Genomic DNA, 13,576 nt, shown 5'->3' on the forward strand with positions numbered 1-13,576 from the left:
AGCCCTATATGCAGACGACACAGCCATAATGACAAGATCTCTCCGCCCACACCTGGCGATCAGTCGTCTCCAGGATACTATCACAAAGCTAGAGAAATGGTTCTCCGACTGGAGGATACAAGTGAACCCCGTCAAAAGCTCAGCTATACTCTTCACCAGACGCAAAGCCTTCATCCAAGATGATATTGAACTTCTCGGAAAAAAGATACCATGGCAGACAGAAGCCAAATACCTTGGAGTACAGCTAGACAAAAAGCTAAATTTCAACAGCCATATCAAGCTCATAGGCACAAAGACATCCAGAACCATAGCCCAACTCTATCCCCTGATCAATCGCAACAGCAAATTGGATAAACGCAACAAGCTGTTATTATATAAGATGGTAATTCGACCAGTAATCACATATGCATCCCCGGCATGGAGTCACACATCCAAATCTAACATCCAGAAACTACAGAGGATACAAAACAAATGCCTGCGGATGATCTTAGACGCCCCATGGTTCATCAGAAACACGCAGATCCACAGTGAAACCGGAACCCTTGACATCCGTTCTCTCCTTCATGACCATGCGGAAAAGTTCTTCAGCAAGGCACATTCTCATCCCAATCCACTAATCAGACAAGCTTCCAGTTATAGTGAACATGACTATCAAAAACACAAAAGACCCAAGGCAATCCTGCTTTCAGCAGAACAGAGCTAACTCCACAGTTCACAAAGTGCGAGCATAAGTCTCACAACCTCCCCCATCAAGCTTCTCAACACAGATAAAGGGGGAAATAAAAAGCATTTTATGCTTCACCCAGCAAGCTAGTAACGTTGTTGTTGTTGTTTGTGTTAGTTGGTGAGTAACGGGTATTTGTTTGCAGATATTTGCGAATATTTTAAAATCTATACTAAAGGCTTTGTAGGGAAGAAAGAAAAACAACAATTTTATAGCATATTATATTATATATTATATTTGCGAATATTTTAGAATCTATACTAAAGGCTTTGTAGGGAAGAAAGAAAAACAACAATTTTATAGCATATTATATTACATTATATTATAAGGGACATTTTCAGTGAAGTTCAGTTATTATACGTAGTGGCAGTGGTTTTCTCCTGAAAACACATTCGTATAAATGAACTACTCGTTATTAACTTTAGTTGGTTTTGAGTTCAATATGAAATAATACAGTATTTTTAAGAGATTCAAGAAAAAACGCATCTTTAGAGGTAACTTTACTTGCGATGCAGTTCTTCAGAAATATATTTATTAACGTACATCAGTTAAACCGAAAACTGACAAAGTATCCATCAATCGTAAGCCTTTATTACTCATAAAGAAAGATTATTGTTATTAGTGAAACAAGCATAAGGATTTATTTCTCCCGAGGAATTAAATCACGAATCTGTTCTGGGGAGAGAGTTAATTAATTAAATGTAATTAGTTTTGGCAATTTCCTGTGCGTGATTACAACAATAATAATGAAAAGGGCAACAGCGTCACTAATACCAAGACAGCTTACCGTGAGGTAATTAGGATTCCGTTTTCGGTTATATTTATATACTTAGATACAAATCAGCTTAATTATATATACCCCCAAGTATAAAGGTTACATTCTACATGTTGCAGTTACGTCCCACCGAAATTAAACCCCAGATAGAGCAATTGATCTAATGATACACTAAGAGCGTCTGTTATCTATTAGTAGAGTTTATTTTGTCTGAAAGTGCGTAGAAAAATCCACCACATAAAGCCATTACAGGAAGTAATAATCGTGATTAGAGAGATAGAAAAATAAAGTTTAATAATAATAAAATAAAGATGGGAAAATAAATAGAAGTTCGATAATTATCAGCGTTGCTATCTATTGAAAAAAACCATATGGAGGCAGATGGTAAACTCTACCCTTCGCAATAACGATAGAACAGAAATCACAATCGCACCGTAATTATTAGAAATACTATATATATATATATATATATATATATATATACACACATAGAGAGAGAGAGAGAGATCTAGAAAGAAAACGAGAATAAATAATATAAATATAAGATGCGATCAAAAATGCTACCAGATGACACCAATCGTTAATATAAATTAATCAGCTAAATATGAATTGAATATAGTATGTTAGTTCATTCTCCTTCTGTTTCAAAGTTGTACTTTGACCTATTATGAGATATTATCTCACGAAGTGTAACTGTGTAGTTCATGTAAATAAAAATCGTAAGTTTGTGTTGATTTTTATGACACTTATGACAAATGAATCACGGCAAGCTAGAAACTTATAGAATAGTACTATAGCGAGGTAGGGATAAAATAATCAGGAGGCTCTACTCTACACAGTGGACATGGTACTTTTTTCCATGATGAACAGAATTCCTCAAATATTTCCTTGGTTTTGCAAAATTTGATGCATAATTTGAAGTATTGAACAAGGAAAAAAAAACGACTGCTGTTCAGGGTTTATTTCACTTCCACCATTTGGCATCATATCAAATTTCCCCTTGTTTGCAAAATTGAAATTGGGATTCAATAGAAGACAGTTTGATGTCATTATTCCTTCAAGGAAAAAAAATTATATGGGTTTCTGCAGATATTTGCAATGGTGCAAATCCAGTGCCTCAAGTCGCATGGGAACTAGTTCCACGAATAAATGAAAGTACAAAACACCAGTTAAATGCTCTGACTTAAAAAATGAAACACAATCCAGAATATGTTTATCATAACAAGTGTAAAAGTTTCCTAAACATATTGAAAAGCGCATTGACTCCTTTTGATAAAAGAGACCGACCACATTATTTAATTCCATTAGTGAACTGGACACCAGCTGTTTACTGGTAGAACAAGAAATATGACTGTACTGTTCTCCGGTTTCACTGCGGAGTCTCGTCCCAACAGTTAATGGAGTTCATAACGCATCAGGTTCGTTTATGTGCCTCTCCGCTAACGGCTACCGTGGTGACATAATTACTAGTTTTCCTATTTAAGAAATCTTTTCCTAGTATTTCAGAAGACTGCTGCCTTATTATGTATACCAATAAGAACATCTCCTACAGTCATTTTTGATCTCATACTGCACTCAGTAATAACTTGTACACGGAAAGAAATGCCACAAACAGTTGCATCTTTCTATTGTTTGTCACGTGGAATTTTAGGTGCAATCATTTGTACATACGCGGCTATCATATGTGCTTCGGTATTTTTCCTTTTCATGTTGAGTTGTTTATATCCACATTAGAAATTTCAGTAAAACAACTCAAAATTTCTCAAATTAGAAATAAATATAGCAAAATTATGTAAGATGCGAAATTGAAAATATTCTAATTATTTTGAACTCAAGAGAAGAATTTCCGAATGATCTAATCATATATGGCCTATGCTGTTAAAATATGGTTTAGTATTCCAATGATTCATTGGTGTGATTAGTATAAAATGAAGATACAATAAATGTAATACACGATAACATTCGTTTGAAAGAACTGAGTTCGAAGCCGGTCTAGGATGTGAAGTTCCTTAGGAAAACTGCCACCAAAGATCTTAAACATGAAGTTTTCTCTCAGTGAAAGTAGATTTTTCATCCCACAAAACGGGCAAACCTCCGAAGAAGAATACACGGAACACACTTCTTAGTACGCTAAGAAGACAAGTTACTTGGCCGTGACAAGCCATTGAGTCTAACATGTACTGCATTATTCCAGTATAAAGGAAAAACACGCAGCTTAGGATAAATTCGAATCTTCCTAAAGTATATTTCATATTAAGGTTATATTATATTAACATTGCATACACTGCTTGGAAAGAAGTTAACGGACACAATAGCGTGAGCAATAAAATGCCATGGCGCCCACCTTAATAAGATGTAAGGCCTCCTTTCGCTGCGATGACTGCAGCATTCCTACGGGATATACTTTCCACAAGCGTACGATAGCAATAAATAGGAATTTGGGACCATTCTTCGTGTAGGTATGTAATGAGGTCATGGATGGTTGTGGGGGAGATCTTCCCTTATCCACACCCGACGCTCCATTTCATTCTACAGATGTTCAACTGGGCTCTGTGGTGGCCAGTCAAGTGTGGTGACGTTGATGTCCACAAACCACGCAGTTACGGCAGCAGCCTTATGACATGGTGCATTATCTTACTGAAAGAGACACTGGTCATATCCGTAGAAACGCCACAAAGCAGGAAGCATTGCTTTGTTCAGGTCCTGTTTTTCCAGGGCAAACCAGGAAAAACTGGACCATACAATCGCAACGCCAGCTCCGAATTTCATAGTCGGGGCTGCGTACTCTGGTAAGAGACGCTCACCTGGCATCTGCCACACCTATCCATCTGCTCTCAAGAGGGTGTAACATGATTCGTCGCTCCATAACACAGCTTTCCAAACTTCCATGTCCAACTCTACACCTATTTCACAACTGAAGACGAAGCTGTATGTTGGTTCGGATAATGTATAGCTTGCATATTGTAGTCTTACGAAACCCATGTTGTGTGCCTCGCTTCTGAATGTTTTTGTGCAGATTCGTGTTCCAACCGGTGCCCGAAACTCCGCAATCAACGTGTCGATTGATTGCGTGCCGAGAAATGGCGGTTTTATCATAATATCCTTCATAGAACCCTACGGTGAAGCTCGGTGAGTCTGGTGGGTCGTTCACTGCGAGTAGCACTTGCAGTCGAATGCTTTCACTTCCCTCTCGGTATGGTATAACTGATTGTTGACCTGGGATGGCCCAATTTGTCAACAATTTGCGATTAGATAGACCTGCAACATAACGTTCATAATTGAAACTCTCTCAGTTCTCTGCTTGCAACCATTTCATTCGGACGCAGTTACATTGACTTGGGAGAATCATTATCGAGCCATGTAACGTGACTTATTACATGGCTCGATGAACCTTGCCCATGGGGGGGGGGGGGGAAGTGTCATTTGATTTCTTTCTAAACATTGTGTTAAGGATGGTAATTCTGCATATAAAATGGATTAAATTTCAGGTAGCATTTAAAAAATGTGAACGAATCTTGTAGGAATACTTAATACAGTATGGCGCAGAAAACATTGTTGAATAACTACAACGATATATGTTATGGATAACATTAACTAACGGGTTTATTAACAAAGAAATATATGTTTGCATCCAAAACTATTGATGGAATCTTCGTCGAATAAAGCATAACGACGATAGATTACGGACATCTTTCTTTTAAGAGAGGTTTCTTAGCGCATGAGAAGGTTCTCTGTCATCTTGGAGAACAAAGTTGGGACATCTGCTAAACATATCGTGTAATTTTATTCTAGTTCGTCAAGGTCTGAAGGCGTGTCACGATGGGATACCCATTCCTTCAATATACCCCAAACGAAGGCATCAAATGTTGTGAGATATCGAGAAAATGTGAAGGTAGTACGAAAATTCTATGAACCTCGAAATGAGCCTCCAGGGAAAGTGTTCTGATGAATTGGCTCCAGAACCACGTGATGTGAGACAGGTGGTTCCGTTCTGTTGAAATACCTGTGCACGGAATGGAATATTTTTGCATGACACATCGTATGCAAATCCTGGGTGTACGGAACAAACACATTTTCGATGCAATGTTTGCTATTCAAGATACTGGTTACACCAATCTCTTCGATTAAGTAGGGCCCAATTATGCCATGGCCGTACACCGCACACCACGCCGTAACCTTCTCGCTGTGAAGAGGTTTCTCTTGGACAGATTTAGGTCTCAAGAAAACAAGAAACATGTAGGTTCGTCTATTTACATGATCGCTTAGATGGAAATGAGCTTCGTCCGAGAACCAAGCATTATGGAGAAAGGATGGATCTTCATAGCCATTGGCCAGCACCCGTGCACAGTATCTCTGCCGTGCAGTATAATTCGTTGCTGTTACACACTGATCTACCCTAATGACGTAAGAAAAGGTATCCAGTTCCTTAAAGATTCTCTGTAGTGACCGAGTCGGTACTTCAAGTTTTGCCGCTTTTCGTCGTTGACTGCGTTTGTAACACTTGTTCCTGCACACGTTCGTGATTCTCATTTGTGTTAAGAGTTCTTGGTCTCCCCGAATGCCTTTTACATTGCTGCAGAAGACTCTCGCTACTTCGGAACATCTCGATGAAGGCAATGGTAACACTGTTGCTTGGGCGGTTTACGGAAACGACGAACTAACTGCTCACAAACCTGACCCAGGCTTGGACTATTTGCTCTACCAACTCCGTATGAACGAAAATAATGCTCAATAACGAACGTCTTTTCTTCCAACGCCAATACTATTGCTACAGCTATGTGTAATGGCGTAGATTTTACACGCGCAGTCGAACGGCTATCTCACAGCACATATGCTGAAGGGGGATGTCGAAATTTCAGTACTGTGTGTGTGTGTGTGTGTGTGTGTGTGTGTGTGTGTGTGTGTGTGTGTGTGTGTGTGTGTGTGTGTGTGTGTGTGTGTGTGTGTGTGTGTGTGTGTGTGCGTGCGTGCGCGCGCGTGTGCTTTTCAGGTTTATTCATCTCTTACGATTCATCAAATAAATAAAATCTTAATTTTATTCGAAACTATACAGTCGCATGGAAATATCAACTTCAAAGAATTCGATTTAAATGAATACACTGCGATAATGAATTACATCTGATTGATTGCAAAAGCTGACGTATATTACAAATTTCTGTCATAGTAATTGCTGTCGTGCTAAAGACGAAACAGGTTATTGGCATGGGTTGCTAACAATCTCTGACAGTTTCATAAATCTTAATATGCACAAAGAAAGAAAGCGATGTTTCAGTAATGGAATGCAATAAGATCAAATGAAAACAATAAAATGCTCCATCAAAATACAGGAAATTGTGCATAGAGCGGGAGCTCACATACACACAAATAGAAAAATAATCAGCACAAATTACCAACATTCTTGTAGCACTTTGTATATTGGTAACTCAGCAACTGCACGTTGAATAATATAGATTCTCTTTCTCCAGTTTAGTAACTAACCATACTTAACTTTCAAATATTACATCAAAGAGATTTCGCTTTGTAAAGGTAAATATATTTTTATACTTTAAGATATATGTTAACATATTTTATATAATGAACATAATTTTTGAGTAGTATCTATATCTTAAATATATTTTCGATTCAACTACTCATTTGTTTTTTGTATAGAAATAGTAGAAATAATTTAGCAGTTAAAAATGGAAACGATCAAGCAGGAGATCAGTATCATAGTCCTTTTTAGGACTTCCAGAGTAACAAATGGCAATGCTGTAGCCAATTAAGTTTTAATTGAGGCTCAGCTATTGCCGTTACCCAGCCATGACTAGAGCTTTTTGCTCAATGACACTCCATCCACACAGATTTTTCTTCATTCAGATGACGGGATAATGAGTCAAGGACTCAGTCCATCTCCCAGTTCTTTTAAGAATGATTTAAGAATGGAAACGAGCATGAAATATACAGCCTCTAGTGAGCCCACATCAAAAAAGAATATGAAGTATGTAACTAGTGAAAAGATCGTGCTTTGTTATGTTAGAAGCATTACATAATACCTTGTGGAATTAATTTGCATTTTTTAAAATACACTTTCAAAAAGGTTCCCCTGGGTAATTTCGAAATATTCATATTAATTTCTTTTCAGTAGCTGCTTTCGTATTCTTCCCGTTTATTCATGTCAGTTTTGTCCACTTTGCAATAATATTATTAGTCTCACAAAACTTACTGCATTCAAATTCTGAGTTAAACTGTCTGCAATAAATAATAAACAGACCCGCCGCAAACAATGGATACAGTTCAGTTCTTTGAGAGAAGTAAAACTTCATTTGATAGCATACATAAAAGGAAGGAAATGGTTTATTAGCACTTCATACGTCTCTTAAATAACCAATTTTTTTCATTCAAGGGAGAGCTGTTTTTATAAGAATAAAAAAAAATATAGAAATAATAACAGCTCTAAGTAATATTCAGCTTAATGAAACACGAGAAAAAATGGAAATGTAAATTTCAAAAATTTCCGTCTACATATTCAATGTAGATTTTGTGGGTTCTTTATAATAAATAAAGAAGGAGAAGAGTGCGCATATTTAATTAGTTAGTCTTTCATCGCTTTAAAATCTCTCTTTCATCATTCAATCGCGCTAGATAAGCAAATTGTTTGAAAGCTAGGCAAAAAAGCAATTATCGCATATATGTAGGCGTATAAGACGATATTCGAAGTTATAAAAAAAACTGCTTAATCCAGGGATCGTTTTATATTCCAAGTATAAATTCTGAACCTTTGAATTCGCCAAGGTAAAAAGTGGAACAAAGGATGAAAGGTAGGAAGTTGAGAATGAAGAAGATTAAGCCATAGTTTCACATTCAAGCAGAAGTTTCTTAAACATATTAGTGAAGAACATTTTTATTAAAATATACTAACCAAGTATATTGTAAACTATTTTTAGGATAATCGATATTTTGCATTTATATTATGCTAATTATCATGTAATTATACAAATATGTTATTATATGAATATATTTTGAATATAAATATTTGTATTTAGCGGGATATACCAAGTGGGACCACAAAACAAATGAAGAAATCTTACAATCCCTGAAAATAAAACCAATTAATTACTACATAAGATATTATAAACAAAAATGGGTAAAACATTTAAATCGAATGGACAACAGCAGACTACCAAAAATATCATACAGATACAAAATAAGTGGGAAAAGAAGAATCGGAAGACCAAGAAAGACATGGCATGAGACCGGAACAGGCCACATGGCCTAAATTCCATGTTAGGAAGAAGAAGAAGAAGTTATTTGTATTTATTAAATATATTCCAAAAGTTAAGTGGTTTTTTTTTAATTCTAAAGAAAACTTACTGGATGATCACATAAATTAATATATGAAACTGAAGACTAGTATAAAAGTATCAAACCATTTTACCGATTTTATAATAATACCGATCCTCTCACGAGAAAAGGCAATATTAAAACCTACAGAAAGAAAATACCTACTGTGATTTATTTGTTTTATATTTATATTTACATATTATTTTTTGTATGCTATCAAAGTAACGTGTATAGCATGAAATAAATATTTTATTTTATATATATATATTATTAATAAAGTCAAAGCAAATTGTGACAACTTGTTTATGTAAAATTCATATAAGCTCTGCATTACTTTAAACTTCGTATTTCAGGTCTGGCTCCCACTGATGAGACCTCAATAAAGGTCGAAACCGGTCTGGATAGTGACCCCTTCCTTTAGTGCATAGCATCATACATCTCTGCAAGGGGATGTGCTTTGCATTAGGGGAAAAATACTAAGAAAAGTGATCGGATCTTAATCCACATTTACCACGAGTTGCCTCAGTCCTGCACTATTTCAGGCATTGCTTCAGTCTTATGTCAAACTTGACATCCTTGTCTGTTTGTTTGTGTACTTGGGAAATAGGATTAAAAACCTATTATATATATATATACATGAGGTGGTCTGAAACGTTCTCTGCCTCGACCATAAATGGCAACACTATCGGCACGATTTTTCCCTACGTTGTCACATCAGTCATAAGCATCTATGTGAAATTGCAAGTCATTCTATCAAGTAGTTTGTTTTATACAGCTGTCTGAAGTCAAAATGTTGTCTATATACCTTGAAATAGATAAAATTGAATATCATGCAGTTATAAAATTCTTTGTAAAAGAATGTTTAATGCCAAAAGAAATTCATTGTTTTGGGCTGACGAGTTTAAACGTGGCCATACTACCATCCTTGATGATGATCCACGTGAATAACGTTCAAAAAAGTGTAACAACTCCAGAAATCATCGATCAACTGCACGATATGGTATTAAATGACAGGCGAGTGAAAGTGCATGAAATTGCTGACTATAGGCATTTTAAAAGAACATAGGATATGTTTTTCATGAAGAATTACAAATAAAAAAGCTTTGGGCAAGATGAGTACCATGCTTACTCACAGCAGATCAAAAATGCACTCACATGAAAATCTCTGAACAGTGCTTGGAGCATATTGACAAGAATAAAACTGATATTGCACGTCAATTTGTTACTATGGATGAGATTTGAATTATCAATTACATAGCGGAATCCAAACAGCAGTCAAAACAATGGCCAGAAACTGGTTGTTCAGCACCAGCAGTAGTGGTCACTATGAACAAGATCAAGATAAGATAAGGAATCATGACATCATTGTGTGATAAGATCATTGACGTCATTGTGTGTGATGCTGTGTTTGACATCATTGTGTGTGATGCTGTGTTTGACATCATGTGTGTGATGCTGTGTTTGACATCATGAGTTTGGAATTTTTTGAATTTCCCTGGGGGAACGTGTGTCACTGATGTCACGTCATGTGTTTTTGTTCACATATGGAATTGTGGGTGATGCCAAGATGGAAAACTAATACTTGATGATACAGGAACTGTTGGAAGTAAAGTTTTCCCTATTAGTTGTAAAGAAGCTGAGAGATTTTCATCAAAAATGTATGACATTGAGAATCATTTACTATTTTTGGAAACTGAATTACCAGCTATTCGTATCATGGGAAAAATTATCACTAATCATCTAAGTTCATCAATGGTAAAACTAGACTTTCAGGATTTTATTCAATTCAATAAAGATTCTTTATTTTGGGACATTTATGAATATTTTATGAAAACTTCTTGTGTATATTTGGTGACAAAAGAATATACAGAAAGTTTAGGGAGGCATGTGTCATTTCCAGACTGACGCAATATCAAATGTATGGAGCTGTGCTTACTATGATATCTCCTCTTAAGACTCTTTTGCATGTAATATAATGCATGTAATGAACTCATTACATTTTGCATGTAATGAGTTCCTCCTCATTTAAATCTATTTCCCCATCAATTAATTCACTAATTTCGTTTTCAATGCTGTCACAAAAACCCTCTATGTGGCCATTACTATAAATATTGTAGTAACCATTTATACGGTAAACAATTGACGAACATGCGTACTAAAGGGCATTTCCCCTAATATGAATTCGCTACTTATAACTACATGTGCAATACGGGAACACACAAATTTAACGAAGATAAAATTTGATTTTTAAGTCACGCGGTGAAAAATATATGAACAGATAAAGGGTTATTATATTTGTAGACCATGTTTTTATCGAGACCGCGTTGTATAAGTACCGCATTGAACAAGGATTAGTACAATTTGTAGAACGCGTTATATAGAAACTGCATTGTATAAGTACCGCGTTATACGAGTGTTACCTGTATATAGAACCATATCAAAACTCTGTATCGAGAGATGTGAATTTTTTGGGCGATATTTGTCATGAACAGACACTTTGAGTTTTACACTCACCACCGTGGGAAAAAAAAACATAGCTTGAGCCACAATGAGAATGACTGAAATGAACGAACGGACAGAAACCTAAAGGAACAAGACTCAATAAAGTTTCAAATGTTTGGAAGTTTGTAATGTTTCAAAGTTTGTAACATAGATATTAAAAAAGTATACTACAGAGCTGTTCGTTTCAAATGATAAGAAATAACTATTTATTTGTGCTGGCAAAAGAATTTTCTAGTAAGAAATCGCTAACGGAGAGATCCAAACCCAAATACAGGTTGTTACACATAGACACGAAAAATAGCGTTTCCAATTCAACTTTATGATGTCACTTTGGACAGAAACTGTGGGAAAAACAGGGCATGGCCCCCAGTGTGAGTGAAATTAATGAAGAGTTCCAAACGGACAGAAATTTAAAGGAACAAGATCACTAGATTTTCAGGTTATTTACAGTAATTTCATTCTTTCAACCCTTATGTTTTGTGTGTGTTTTGTGCTGTGAATATATGGTTATGATTCAACTATTTCGGAATATTTATGTGCCAGAAGAGACAATCTGGAGAGAATGTAAGTTAATCTAAATTACCATTAGAATTTTTCTAGACTACATACAAAAGTTCTTGAAATCTCTGTTTATTTATTTATTTTTTAAATGCCGTTTGGTTTTTCATTCAAAAAAGAACTCATTTTTATCTCTAAAGGCTGACGCCATCTCTTGACTATAAACTAAAAATTCTAATATTTATTCTAATACTTATTGACAAGAAAAACGTATGTGTGTGTGTGTGTGTGTGTGTGTGTATCTTTGAGGGGGGACAGCAATGATAGCCTATAATTAATTATTCAGAAAATGTCTAAATGCTGCTGCCATCTCTTGACTCTAAACTAAGAATTCCCATACTCGTCTATTGAGAAGAAAAACCTATGTGTGTGTGTATTTGAGGGAAAGGGGACAGCAATGATAGCCTATAATTAATTATTCAGAAAATGTCTAAATTCTTCCACCATCTCTTGACTCTAAACTAAAAATTCCTATGCTAAATAACAGGAATGAAATACCACAAACCTATATTGGAAAATTCGTACTGCCAACTATAGACACCCGAAAACACAACATGATGTGAATGGCGGATGTGTGTCACCCTGGGAATTTCCAAGATTCAATACTCTAACCATCATCCACAATTCCATACACAAACAAAAACACACGATGTGATGTCACTGACACATATGTTCCCCAGAAAAATTCCAAACTTATAACGTCACGATTCCTTATCTGCAACCATCACACACAATTTCAATGCGAACCAAACACATGACAGAATGTCACTGACAGATGGGAGCCCCCAGCGAAATTCCAAACATTCCCTACTCTATCTTATCTCTAACCATCACCCACAATTCCATACGCAAACCATTCACTTATTTACATCTCGCAAAAAAACACATCCATGACATTGATTTCACTTCCCCCATTCACCCTACTCCTATTTGGTTTAAAGTGTCCCACCTATCATGGCACGAATCCTTATCCACTACTATAACTTCCTTTCCACTTCAACTCAATGTGTCACTTATTGGCATCTAACAAATTACGTCACTTATCAACATCTCATAACAACACACATCCATGACACTAACGTCGCTTCCCCTATTCACCCTACCCCTATTTGGTTTAAACTGATCCACCAATCACGATACGATTCAATGACACATGTTCCCCCAGGGAAATTCCTAACATTCCAAACTCATGATGTCAAACACAGCATCACATACACAATGACGTCACGATTCTTTATCTTATCTTGATCTTGATCTTATTCATAGTAACACCCCTACTACTAGTGCCAAAGAAGAAAAAGTCGGTTCCATCGGCAGGAAAGGTTATGGCATCATTGTTTTAGGATGCTAAAGGCATTTTGTTTATTAATTATCTTGAAAAGGGTAAAAAATAACCGAGGAATATTATTATGATCTTTGAACCAGACTAGACGAAAAAATTTGATTCGTAAGAAAAGACCCAGTTTTCAGAAGAAAAAAATCATCTTTCATCAGGACAATGCACCTTCCCACAGAGGTGTTTTGGCAATGGGAAAATTAAGGGATCTGCACTATGAATTGCTGGAACATCCACCCTGTTCCACAGATTTGGTTCCCTCTGACTTCTGTCTCTTCCCAAAACTAAAACTCTTCCTTGCTGGTCAGCGTTTTTGTTCGAATCAAGATGTGATTGCAGGTCTAGATGGGTATTTTGCAGA

The sequence above is a fragment of the Typopeltis vanoorti genome, chromosome 8 (assembly GCF_054136105.1).
Source record: "Typopeltis vanoorti isolate ZY-2024b chromosome 8, IOZ_Tvanoo_1.0, whole genome shotgun sequence".
In the NCBI taxonomy this organism is placed as follows: Eukaryota; Metazoa; Arthropoda; class Arachnida; order Uropygi; family Thelyphonidae; genus Typopeltis; species Typopeltis vanoorti.